We start from the raw sequence: 14,444 nt of genomic DNA on the forward strand, positions 1-14,444 counted from the left end.
TTATTGCATTTTAGGTTTTGGGGTACATGTGAAGAACATGCAAGATTGTTGCATAGGTACACACGTAGCAGTGTGATTTGCTGCCTTCCTCCCCATCACCTACATCTGGCATCTCTCCCCTTGCCATCTCTCCCCTACTCCCCACCCCCTACCGTCCCTCCCCTATTTCCCCCCAACTGACCGCAGTGCATAGTGCTCCCCTCCCTGTGTCCATGTGTTCTCATTGTTCAACACCCGCCTATGAGTGAGAACATGTGGTGTTTGATCTACTGCTCTTCTGTCAGTTTGCTGAGAATGATGGTCATTTCTAGTGTAAACTGGAATTATGTTGAGAATCTCCTGATAGTATTCTTCCTGTATAACAGGAATAGATTCTAAAACAGGAATAGATTCTAAAATCAGCTGCATCTGTTTAAGTTCATGTGCACCTGCAAAAAGGGTTTTACCAGTCAGCATTTCAGCAAAGATGCAGCCTGCTGCCCACATGTCAATGGCTTTCATATAATTATTTGAAGAAAGTAAAAGATGTGGTGATCTGTACCATTTAGTAACCAATCCTTCAGAAAGATGGCCTTTATGGGAATAATGAGTATCCATCATCTGGGCAAGACCAGAGTCACCTATCTTCAGCACCAAGTTTTCAGTATTAGTGAAAAGAGTAGCTGGTTTGAGATCTTTGTGCAGCACATTTGCAGAGTGAATATACTTGAGCCCCCGTGGCAGCTGATACATGAGAAGCCTGGCATGCTCTTCCAGTAAAGGGCCCTGCTCCAGCACATTAGCCAAGTCTGTTTCCATATACTTCTGAACAATGTAAACACTGTTCGGTTCCATAAGAGATCCACATCGTCTGTTAATTGGCTTCCGCAGGGACCAAGAATTTCAAACGTTTTCACAATGTTATAATGATCAAGTCTTCTAATAATTTTGATTTCACATAGAGCATGTTTGACCTTCTGGCGATTGGTAAGGAAAATTTTCTTGATGGCTACTCTTTTGTCACAGTCATTGTCTATAGCAGAAAAACAAGCCATTGCCTCCGCAACCCAATGGTTTTAAGTCCATATACCTAGAACCCAGGTCAAAACCATGAATGTTCATTAGACTTTCAAATTTCTCTGCCTTTATGAAACCCTTACCTGGGAGAGACCCCTTCCCACTTCTACCACATCAGAACACAGATGGAAAGCACCATCTGTGAACCAGAGAGTAGACCCTCACCAGACTAAATCTGCCAGAGCCTTGATCTTGGACTTCCCAGCCTCCAGAACTGTGAGAAATAAACTTCTGTTGTTCATAACCACCCAGTTTATGATGTTTTGCTATAGTGACTCAAATAGACTAAGGCACTAGTATAAACATGTAAGAAAAAATAAAAAACATAAGTTGACTCAAAAGACTTGAACCAGCAATCAAAAATTGCTTCATAAGGGGAATCCATGGTTCACAAGTATTATCAAACTCTCAGGGTAGAATGTAGTCTAGTCTTACACAACATCTTACAGTTAATGTGAAATAACTTCTCAAGTCATGTTATGAGACTGGTGTGATACAGATGCCACCAATATTTGAAAAGCATAATATGAAAAAGGAAAATTCCAGGCCAATTTCTATCATGAATTGTTATAAAAAATCCTAAACAAAATATTAACAAATATACTCCAGCAAAACATAAAAGAGTAAGAAATTATGGCCATGTTGAACTTATCTAAGAAAACCAAGTTCAGTTTAATATTAGAAAATCAATTAATGTAATTTATGACATTAAGGGTTTAGAAGAGAATAATTTTATTCAATAATGTAGAAAAATGTAACATTCATTTTAGACAGAACTCTTAGAAAACTGAGAGAGAAGCATGATTTCTTAATCTGGTAGAGTTTATATATAAAATATCTATAGCAGCATGATACTTAACAATGAAAACATAGAAAACTTTGCTTTAAGATACCAATAAGAAAAGAAAGTTTATTTTTACTACTTCTAAGCATTGCATTGGAGGTCCTAATAAGAAAAAAAAAGTGAATTATGAAAAGTGCAAAAGAAGAAACAAAATTGTCTTTATTCATAGTTGATACAATTTACCACATAGAGAAATCCAAGGACGGCAAGATGCAGTGTTTTGAAACTAAGAGGATAATTCAGCAAAGTTACTGGGCTGTCTTTATTCACATGTTTGTACATAGAGGCATGCAAAAGCTGTGATTGATAGATAGATTCAAAAGCTATGATACTAGAAATAGTAGATGACTTTTTCAAGATTGATGAATGTAAATTCAATATTAAAAAATTATTTATCAGAGCAATGTCAGCAGGAATGGCAGAATAAGTACCTCTACAAATAATTTCATTCATAAAAACAATAGAATGCTGGCAAATAGTCTTATAATCAAGTTTTCCAGAAGTGTGAAAATTAGCTAAAGGCTTGCAATGATCTGGGGTACATCTATTCAAGAAGAACAGAAAACAAACAAATTTTACTGAGAAAAGAAGAGTACATTTTGTAGCATTTTAACTTGCCCTATTCTTGAGGTGGGTGGACTTTTCCTACTAGATATCAAGATAATTATTATTTTTTAGTAAATAAAACAACATGCTTCAGTAATAGAAATATAGAAAAATGAGCAGAACAAATCACGCCCCCCCAAAAAATCATGTGTAAATGACTGTTTGGCATATGAGAGAGATGGCATAACAGATAAGTGGAGAAATGCAGGGTTTTCAACAAAAGGTGATGAGACAATTGTAATTCATATTTAGAAAACAAAATCGGATGACCACTGCCTCATACTCTTCCCCTCCTCTAAATCCAAGGTATATTAAAGACTTAATTGTTAAAGGGAAAACTACTCATTTAAAGAAATTAATATAGAAAAATGTTTTTGTTATTTTTTAAGTAGGGAAAACTTCTTTAAAAATAGCAAAAGCATTCACCATTAAAGTGATAGATAATTTAACTACATTAAAATGAACTATTCAGGTCCTCAGAGTATTAGAAGAAAGTTAAGACAAGTGACTTTGAAAGAAGTGAGAGAAGGTATGTGCAAAAGATAGACAATTGATTTGAATTTGGAATATATACATAACACTCCTGCATATTTTTTTTAAATAAAATTTTTCTGGCAAAAAATCTGAAAATGTGTTTCACCTCTTTAATATCAAGATATGCAAAATAATAACAATAGTATAACACTATAAACTCTGAAGAATTTCAAAAGTTTAAAAAGTAGGAAAATACCAATTGTATTAGATTAAATTATTGGTTCCAGTACTTTATTCCTCTGTAACAAAATTATACATGCACATCCTAGTTGTGGCCTCATGGTGCATAAAATTAATATCATTCCTCTTGACTTTGGGCTTGTTATTTAGGATTTGCTTTGGCTGATGGCATATAAGTGTACATGACAGAAACAATGGTTTAAATTATTATTTTACTGTGGGACTTGCTCTTAAGCTCTCGTATATCATCCCCTATAAAATTCCTATTCATGTAGTAATAGCATATAATATTCACAATGTTAATGATCTTTATATTGATTGGGTTTTCTTTATTGGTGAGTAACCTAAAAATTATGAAGTGTTTCATGAATACACACACACACACACACACGCTCACACACACACACTTTTGACCCTTGCACCTTGTTCCCAAGTTTATTTTCAATGTTGGGTCATGACAGTCAATGCCTATTTTCTTGGAAAAGTAAGGAATTCCATTATGTTCATCCTGAATTAGTTGCCTTTTTATCAACAGCATTTTCTGCCTCTTGCCTTTTGAAAGACAACCAATTGGCTCATTGAGTATTTGTATAGTAGTCTAGAGAATGACTTTCCTCTGAAACATTGGAAATCCCATAGTGATTGCTTCTGCACTTGTCTCTGTTTTGGGGTATAACATCAGACCAGTGTCTTTTGTGTGCAAAACGCTGCTGTGGAAATCAGAGAAGAAATCAGAGAAGCTGTTTTCTTCTCTGATTTTGTTTCCAATTGCCCTCCTTGGCAGGTCTCTGGCCAGTCTTCCTAAGATGTAATTCATTCAACCAATATTTATCGAACACCTGTGCAGTGAGTGACTAAGTACCTGATCCCCTGCAGCTTACACCCTATTGAGAAATATAAAATCTAATGCTGTAACATCAAATTTCTCAAATCATGGGTGTTATTAAAACCAAAAACCGTATAACTCCCTTTCCAAGTTCTCTGTCTGCCAATGCTTGCTGTATTAGTCTGCTTGCTGTATTAGTCTGCCATAACAAAATACTATTGACTGGGTGGCTTAAACAACATACACTTATTTTCTCATTGTTCTGGAGGCTGGAAGTTAAGATCAATGTGCCAGCAGCATTGGTGTCTGGTGAGGGCTCTTCCTTTACATTGCAGATGGCCACCTTCTCACTGTATTATCAGTGGCCTTTTCTGGGTGTGTTGTGTGCACTTGGAGAGACAGAGTGAGCTCTTTGGTGTCTCTTCTCATAAGGACACTAATCCTATCAGATCAGGGACCAACCTTTATGACCTTATTTACCTTCTTACTCCAAATACAGCCACACTGGGGGTTAGGACCTCAACATACACATTTTGGGGGAGACACATAAATCTTGTCCATGACACTTGCTGATCTTGTTCTTGACCCTCTTCTTGACTTAGAGATTCCATTGCTGGGACCCTCAGAATTAACCTCATTACTCTTTATAGTATGTAGTGCTTTTACTTGAGCTATGTAGCTCAGCCTCGTGGCTAGTTCTGTCCTCAAACTTATTATCATCATCAACTCACAGTGATTAAATATCTACTTATTTTAAATTGCCTTATTTGAGTACTATGCAGCTTGCCCTTATCAGATTGACTGTTAGTGAATGCCCAAAGTCACACCTGGAGCTCAATTCCTTCTTACGTCTTCATCTAACCTTTCTGAGACTTCTGCATTTCTGCCACCAGTTTAATGTCTATAGACTGAGGCTGTTTATTCCTCACTAAATGACAAATGGCCTGTCATTTTTAGAAAGCTGTCTTATGACTTTGTAGCACAGATATTTCCCAAACAGACTTTGTGAGGCCACCCATGACCTCACTGGGGCTTGCTGCAATCTCATGCTCTATGTTGTAGTATAATTGTTAGCTCTAAGGACAGAGAATTTTACCCAACTTAGAAAATCAAATAGATGAATTAATTGCTGTTCATATATTAATTGTCTCTGAGAAACACATAATTGGGTAGGCTTCTCATTTCAAGAAGAAAAATATGGGGTAAAAACTCATTTGGGACAAGGAAAATCAATCATAGTAAGAAAGTCCTTTGAGAACTGTGGATCCTTGCACCAATTGTACCCTCTCAGGTGGGTCCCCCATTTAAAAAGGGAATATTTTTAGAACTGAGTGCTTCAGAATTAGGCATTTGTTTCATAACAATGGCTTATGTTCCCATGATAAGAACAAACAAGACCCCATGGGATCTTCTCCACTTTAATGGGGTGAATTATTCAATTGACAGAGGAGATTTAGAATGCTTCATCAGACAAACTAACACAGGCCCATTTTCCCATCTAGAATAAGCTTTTCTAAATAGCTTTTCATAGATGAAGCTTCCTGTAAAGTAAATACTACCAGAAATATTTTCTCTTTTTAGAAATATAGCTCAATATTTCAGTCATGGCATCAGTCATTTTCCTAGAATCCTATGTGACTGGGGACATTGTGTATTTCATTGAAAATACCGCGTAGGCACCAAGAAAATCATAAAAGTAGATTCTTTCTGTGGATTCATTAAATTATTAGCTTATTGCCAGATCATTCCAGGGAGTCTATAGAGACTTGTCAGGTAGGATAATGGAACATGTTGTCTTTTAGAAACACAGCATTCTGTCCATATATTATTCTACTTCTCTGGGATCCAAGAGTTGTTTTCTCCTAATTCCCACTGTCAAGATACTGTGATAACCAGGGAAATGCTAGAGTGATCATTCATGCAATGATGATTAATACCAATCACTTATACTTTCTTTTTAAAAGAATATTATAGATAGCAAAGATATATCATTTTTATTTACAAGTTGAGCTGAGTTAACCCAGCTCCATAAGGTTATAAAGTAAAATGATATTTTATAAAATCTCCAAGAAAAGTTCTAAAAGTTTAAAACAAATTCACTTTATCCTTTGTGCTCCCATTGTACACTTTATGTCCCATAATTTCAGAGCAGTAGTTTATTAGATACGTTGTGTGTCCATTTCCCTAGTTTGAATATACTCACATAAAGACAAGGCCCAAATCTTTTACTTCTTTGTATAAACAGTACCAAGCATGGAAGTCAGCACTTACTGTTCACTCAGCATAAGTGAATGAGTGAATAGCTTATGCACAATGATTAGAATAGATTACTTTTCCTGTATTACTGTGAGTTTAGCAAAAAATAAAAAACAAAAACCCAACAACAAACAAAATATCTGCAAACCTACCTTTAATAGGAAATGAAACAGATTTTCCTCTATATGGTAATATGTAAAACTTTATCTTATAGACTAAATTGACTATAGATTTTAATATAAGATAGTTAATTATGACTTTGCCAGATATTTGAATTTTATATTCTGAAAATAAGGCCAATATGTTAAGAAACATATCTTAGCTTTCTTTGTTAGTTTCTGCTTCTACCATCAAACAAATTAAAAGTTTCATATTTTAGTAGTAAAAGTTTTGTGAAACCTATGCTTTTGTTTTAGTTCTTCTGCTAAACACCTTCTAAGAAAGTGACATTTTGGCTTTCTATAATTTTCTGTAAAATAGAAATGATAATGACAGTTTTGTCTTTTTAAGAAGGACGATTATAACAAAAAATAAAATGAAAATATGTGGAAATATTTTGCAAAAACATGAAGTGCCAAGCAGCTATAGGGAAGTATTGGAACACAAACAGATATAGGAATATGATGATGAAAGTGCTGGCTAATGAATTCCTTTTCCCCTTTACCTTTAGTCAATATTCAAAGCTCTTAAAAATGTTAGTTATATAGAGGTTGGATTGGAATGGCCACTACTTAATTTCAAAGTACAGCACTGTAACTTCTACCCTCTCTAGCTGACACTTCCATAACTATCTGAACACCTTCCGCCCTTGCCTTAGCCTGTCTATCCAAGATAGGCCACTTCCTACTAGTGGGTCAGGTGCCTTTCCTCTTCCTTATGTTTCCTTTCTACAATTGGAGCTCAATCTTTATAAACTAAATATCTCTTCTCTGCTTTACTGATTCTGAGCTGAGGAAATAGAATAATTTATCTGAGTGGTTAACTTGGGTAGGATAACAGGACAGGCTTGGCTCAGCACCACTTGGCTCTGAGATCAAGCTGGCTTAAAAGACAAGCTCTCCCCTACTTCTTTACACTGTAAGTCTTACCTACATAGACTTCCATGATGTACCAAGGCCTTCCTCGGTGTGGCACAATCTACAGTTGGGTGTCCAAGTCTCTCTGATCCAGGGGTCCAACATTGGCAATCCTACTTTGCTATGCCACCTAAAGCTAGGTCCTCCAACCTAGCCATTGGTTAGTAAAAGTGATTGTTTACCCTTGATAATTATTGTTTATTTTATTTCTCAACTGCTCTGAGTAAATTGTTTCAGTTAGCAAGTGAACTTGCTAACTGAAACACTGTTCAGAACCTGAACAGTGAAGAGGTATGATCTTTATTGCTTTTTGCTTTCCTTCACCCCTGACTTCTGTACACGTATGCTGGCAGTGTCTAAAAGTTCCAGAAAAAAAAAAAATGGCTTGCTAGCACCAGAGTCTGTTCACATTTCCTGCTCTTTCCTCCATTTTTGCCTAGTATTTCTCATTCCTCTTTTCCTGATTCTCTGGCCCCCATTTTTGCCTGTATCTTGACACCCAATGTTTATTTCAAGTTTCCATTGCCATTATAGTCCTTTTGGTAGCTCAGCTCCATGCATTTTTACTTTTCGGAAGAAAACACCTTCCCAGGTGGTCAACACACTTGCCCTAACCAAACCATCCCGTTGATAAAGGGAGGTTGGCACATCCTGTTGCAAATGAAGGTCAGCACCCTTACCTGACTGTAGTTCTGTTAGCCTTTCCTGTGTTTTTGCAGCCTTGCCTCTCTTAGCCCAGGGAGATTTCCCAGTGATATTGGGAGCTACTTGAATGCTGGAGAAAATGTTTCAGTTTTCTCTGATCCTACCAAAACATTGTTTATACTTCCTCTGTGCATGAGATTGAAATTGCCTGCGAGAAGGTTGGAATTACCAAAAATTTCTATTTAGATCCTGAATGGAATGCAATTCAGGAGATTATTGTATTCATTGGTATGCTTTCTCTTCTTCTTCTTTTTGTATTTGTTGGTATTTAGTTTAAATGTCTTGTTTATTGTTTTGTCAGTGCTGTGATATGATATCACTTTGTAACCAGCATGGTGCCACTAATTCAAAGGTCACTGAGATACTCAGCTGGTGTTTATATTCCATTTCCTACTCGGAACACTGTGTTTAAAGTTCTGATTGACTTCACCGAGTTGCTGAGGTCAGGAAGACCTCATCCACTGAGAAGACAGAAATTTCCAAAAAATTAAAAATTGTCTTAGAGATTTGAAATGTGAAATATAGAAGGAAACACGAGGTCCTTTAAACTCTCAGTTTAAAAATATAAACTGATATGAGACAGAGTAAGTGATTTGCCTGGTAGAAATTATACTAAATGTTAAGGCGAGGACTATAAGAAAGTTGACTTTATGCTTGATTTAGGTCTTTTCCCCTACTTCACATCACTGTCTTCTCATTACCAGAAAAGTATAAAAATATTTCATCAGACACTTGCTAACTGAAACAATTTACTCAGTTTTTCTGTAAAATTGATTACTGAAAAATTTCTTCTTGCTTTGAGTATTTTGTACTCTCCTCAAAGAGCAAAGGCAGTCATTTAATTCTTTATTTCTTATTTGTGAAGTTGATAGCTAAGAGTAATTATTCTATTAGGGTCTCATAGAGATTAAAGCCTTACTGAAGGTTGAGAGAGTAGGCAGGATCTGTGATGCTACTAACTCTGATCTAAAATTATAAACATGTAATCACAAAACCACTGTGGTTCCAGCAGTGATTGGCCTGTACTTTAAAGCATAATCTATTTTCATAAAGGGGTGAGGGAGTTCATTCTGCCTGCCTTGGGTCCATGGCAGCAGGGGTATGGCTGCATAATTCTTTTACCAGGAGATAAGGAATTGAAACCAATCATTCAATTTAACATACTTGGTATTTTCTAACTTTTACATATTTGACAATATTTTGAGTGAGTAATGATACCCTATTGTTATTATTTTGTACATTTTTAACTCTAAAGAGATTAAGCACATTTTTATGTGTGTGTGATTCAGGTACATTTCTTTTTATAAAGTGCCTATTGAAGTAATCAGCATATTTTTCTATTGAGCCACTTAAATTTTTAAACATTTTTTAATATATAAGAGTTTTCATGTATTTCCAAATAAAGGCCATTGTCTATTATATTTCTTATATTTTTTTCTAAATTCACTTGTTTTCCTTTTATAATATTTGAGAGCTAGACATTTTTAATTTTAATGGAGTTAAATTTATTGATCACTCTTATGGTGGTTGCTTTTTGTAGCCAGTTGACAAGTGGAGTGAATTTATTAACATGTTTGGCAACTGATTGGCTGTTAGCTAGTATGAGAGAAAGAGGTTTTCTTTTCAATATTTAGGCTGGCTCAGGCCAAATCACTTGAAGACTGACCAGGTTATAAGAACAAGAATGATGTGAATGATGTGTGCAGTCTATAAAGACTGGGCTTAGAAGTGCCATAACATTACATCTACTGCATTCTATTGGCCAGAGAAAGCCACAAGACAAGCCCAGAATTAAGCGGAGAAGTAATAGATCACCTCTATGGTGGAAGTGCTACTAAATCACATTGAAATGGCATGAATACTAAAAAGGGATGAATTCTTGCAATATACCAGAGATCTTTGTATAAGATTTCAGAGGACAACAGAAGCAAACCACCCCATGCCAAAATCTTTATAAGCACCATCATCACTGTAGTGTTTAAATGCAATAACCACTTGATTTCTCATTGCTTTGCACTTCATCAGGATTTCATCCCATGCCTCCTTGGTATTCACTGGAGTAATCAGGATGCTTACTGTGGCTTCACCGGAAGCCACAGGATAACAGTGTTACATTTTCCCACCCTGTAAAAAGATTAGCATACCCATCCAATATGAGAGAAACCCAATTACAGAATTACATTTTGAAGGTCTTTTTCAGGGGCCAGACCTAGTACAAATTACTGCATCAGACAGGAAATCAGCAAGACAAAGATAGCAAAGTTATAGAGCATTTTTGAAAACAGTTTTCACGAAATAAGTTATTACAACGTTGTGGCCAGGTTTCAGGGTACACAATAAATGGCAAAACACCCAAACAGCTGGCAAAACCAGAAAGCTGTCATCATCTATAGGCTTGGAAGGACAAGGACAGTATTTACTGGAAAATTTTTGGTTACATGGGAGACCCATCTGAAAGAAGCTGTAGTTTTTATAGAGGAGCACAGCCTTAGCCAACCCAAGGCACAGCAAACAGGAACAGAAAGATTAAGTACCCTGAACTCTTTCATCCTGCCCTTAAGCTTTCAGACAGTGCCTAAACTTGTCTGAAGAAATCAGAAGCTAGAAGAGAGGACAAGCGAGCCCAGTTTGTCAGTCAGTCTTGAAGTACAAGAAGGTCTGTCTGGACAGACAACCAGATAACGTCCAGCCATGTGCATAATAAAAATTTGTTGAATAAATAAACTGTTTCCTTAGTGAAAAAAAATCCTACAAATTTGAGCACCCTAGTTGCTTTAGCAGAAACTTCCACTAGCTTATAATTATTTTTCGATATTAATGCAGGTTCTCATACTCATTTTTAATCCTCATAAGAATTTTCTCTCTTCCATAGCAAACTCAACTCCAAAACTCAGTTGTTAAATTTTCCAGTTAAGAGAGCCAATAAATTATCTTTTTTTTTTTTTTTTTTAAATGGAGTATTAAATGCTGGGATTACAAGTGTGAGCCACTGCGCCTGGCTTTTTTTTTTTTTTTTTAAAAAAGAGCTTGTTCAAGTTGAGTTTCTGTCACTCAAAACCAAGAGTCCTAATGTGACTTTACTTGCTTTCTTCAATCACACTTGTTGTATTTCAGTTCCTGGAACATGTTTCTATAAATGTGTCAGTAATTACTGCAGAATTATAAGTAATTAAAATTGAAAGTACCCTTTTCCAGGTACTCCATACAAAACAAAGGAGACAAAACAGGCACAAAAGACAGTGACACATTGGCTTGCAGTTCCCTTAGTAGAAGACCAAAAGGTATCATAAGATAGTGTTCACTTTAATTATTTAGACAATAGTGTATTTAGGGCCCTGAGTCCATTGTACCCAGCATTTGGAGGAAAATATCTGATTTTTACATGAGTAAGGAGAAATGGTACATGTAGTTATATAGATTTTTGACTTCAAGACATTTTACTACAAATCAGAATTATTCTCTAAAGACTTGAAGATAACACATTTCAATCTTTTTTAGGATTCATTTTATCATTTACCTAAGGACTGTGAAATAACAGTTTTGATAATGCAGCTACTACTAATAATCAGAACTATCATTTTTGAGGGGTTGGCTCTGTCCCAGGCACTGTAATAAGAAATTAAATATATTTTATCTCATCTTCAAAGCAGTTCTACCAGTTAGATATCATTCCCATGCTATATATGAAAAACTAAATCTCAGAAATTAAGTAATTTCCTGTATTATGTATATTTGATTCTCTGTACATGAGTTTCTCTCATTATTACATTAACTAGTCTTATATCTTAGCATATTTTAATATTCATATTAATAACATAAACATATTTGCTTAAGGGGATAATTGAATGGGACGAGATTTTTCTCTCCATAAGAGAAAGAAGCCTTAGCTGTATGTTTGAATAAACATCTTAAAGTTAATAAATTACAAAATCTATGTTAAAACTAAAATTAAGAAACTAGAAAAATGAAAGACAGACATATATGATCATTATTTTTACCTGACCAGTGAAATTAATAATGGAGAAATCACCCTATCAACAGGACTTTTGGGATTTAGGGGTGGGAATAGAACTGATAAGACTTGTATGAAAACAGAGGGCTCATAATCTCTTTTACAGAATTTTAATGTGGTGTTGACAGTTTTCTAGCATATAGATAGCTATAGTGAAATTACACTAAGGATGGAAATGGTAATTGTGGCTTCATACCTGATATCAAGGTGATTTTATTCTTTTTCATCTAAAATTGATTACATAAAAGAGAGTAAAGCTTGATATCAGTTCAATTGAGGATTTGATGAGTCAAATACAAAGCCAAATGTGACCTATACAAACTTTGTATTTCTTTTAAAAATATCATACGAGGCCTGTACAAATCACTCATATACGTTTATATGAATATAAAATAGAATAAACATTAAATAAAGAAGGTATGATAATTAAGTACAAATACAGGTGCATGGCATTTATGTAGGGCCTTTATCAGCAAGTGTTCAAAACCTAATGGAACTAGTATCTCATGATGCATTGTGATGTTGGGAGCAAGAATGATTTGTAGTGTTTGTACTGAACAATTTGCCAAATGCTGTCTAGTAAGCTAAAGATAGCATCCAGCCTCCTATTTTTTTGTTTTCTTAGCTTTCCAGTCTTGCCTTCCTAAAAATTAGATTTGAAATATAAGAAAGAAAATGACCAAAATTAAGATTTTCATAGCAAGAGTCAATTTTGATTAAAGTCCAAAAATTTCCAAAAACTATCAGTATTTGGTAAACTTTGGATGTTGATGGGTCTCCTAACAGAAACACTAAGTATATGCAGTACAAGGAACATACTTCTCCAAAGGAATCAAAATGTGTTTGTCATTTTTAACTCTAATTATTAGATGCTTTTGTCTGCATTTGATTATCCCAGTCTTTACAAATATACTGATTTAAAAAGCACTAGGATTTCTCTGTAATCTGTGGTATGAAATAAACAGTTTGGTTTCTAAAAGTACACAGCACTTTTATTGATTATTCTTATCAATAAATAAGAAATGATATTGAAATGAGAATGAAGCAAATGCCCGAGGGCTGAACTGTTTTGCATAACTTGATCTCTCCATGGCAAGACTACCTTGAGGCTGTAGGGAGAAAGCTGAAATAGTCCAGCACTGTTGGTTCTATCAAATGCAAGTGAAAGTCATATCTTCATGGGCAACTGCTCAGTGAAAACCCCAGAGGTGTTTTGTCTTTGTTTGAACAAAAGAAAACAAAACCCTCTTCTTTTACTAACTCAGAGAATTTTAAATCAGGAAAAAAAAATTCCTCACTGACGAGTAGCTAAATGTAAAATTAGAGCAAAAGTCAATCTCACTAGAAACAAAACACTGGGAATTGTGTGTTTCTCTATGGTTCTCAACTTAATAAGTATCATCTTTACTTTTTGAGATCATGAAATGGGGGAGAAACATCTTCAGTTTTGTGTAAGCCTGAGCACTTTCCCAAGTGAAATTTTTAAATAAGTTAAATGTCAATAAGCCAGAATTACCCAACTGCATTTTTGAAAAAATGTTCATGAACATTTTTTTTTAATGGGGAGAATGTTGTCAAATGTTCACATTGGGAAACATTAATAACCACTTTTAAGTGGGTGATTGATTTTTGCATATAAAATCAAGGTCCGAGAGTGGACTGAGAAGTGAAGAAATGTATGGTGGCAGCATAGAATGTGCCACCCAGACAGAGAAGCTTGGAGTGTATTTGTGAATTCACTGGGGCTCAAAATACCTGTGGTAGGCTGAGTAATGACCCCCAAATATGCCCATATCCTAATCTCTGAAACCTGTAAATATTATCTTACTTGAAAGTGGAAATTTGCTGATATAAGTAAGGATCATGAAACTATCCAGAGTGAAGCATATATCATAAAAAGAAGGGTGAAGGATAAATCAGAGTCACAGAGAAGGCAATGGAACATCGGAAGTAGAGGCTGGAGTGATGAACTTTGACCATAGAGGAAGAGACCATAAGCAAGGATCAAAATGACATCCTTGTGAAAGACAAGTGAAGAAATTCTCCCCTAGAGCTAACATAAGAGCACAACCCTATTGACACCTTTACTTTAAGCTGGTGAATCTGATTTTAGTTTACTAGACTTCAAAATTGTAGATAATAAATCAGTAGTGTTTTAAGCCACCAAATTTGTGGTAATTTGTTATAGCAACCTTAGTAAACTAATACAATATCCTGTCTCTGCATTTTGAAAGTTTATTTTTCTTCTATTTAATTTTAAAAGTGAATGTTTTGTCTCTTTGGAAGAAAATCTGGGAAAAATATGAGAAAATAGTGTTGGAGAAAGATGAGTTTTGACATGAAAAGAAT

General features: G+C 35.2%; 1 pseudogene; it reads right to left on the reverse strand.

Moving 5' to 3' along the window:
• LOC108301809 overlaps positions 1-14,444 on the reverse strand; it is a 108,843-nt pseudogene that overhangs the window by 1,404 nt on the left and 92,995 nt on the right.

Source organism: Cebus imitator, unplaced genomic scaffold (assembly GCF_001604975.1).
Source record: "Cebus imitator isolate Cc_AM_T3 unplaced genomic scaffold, Cebus_imitator-1.0 Scaffold37, whole genome shotgun sequence".
Classification (NCBI taxonomy): Eukaryota; Metazoa; Chordata; class Mammalia; order Primates; family Cebidae; genus Cebus; species Cebus imitator.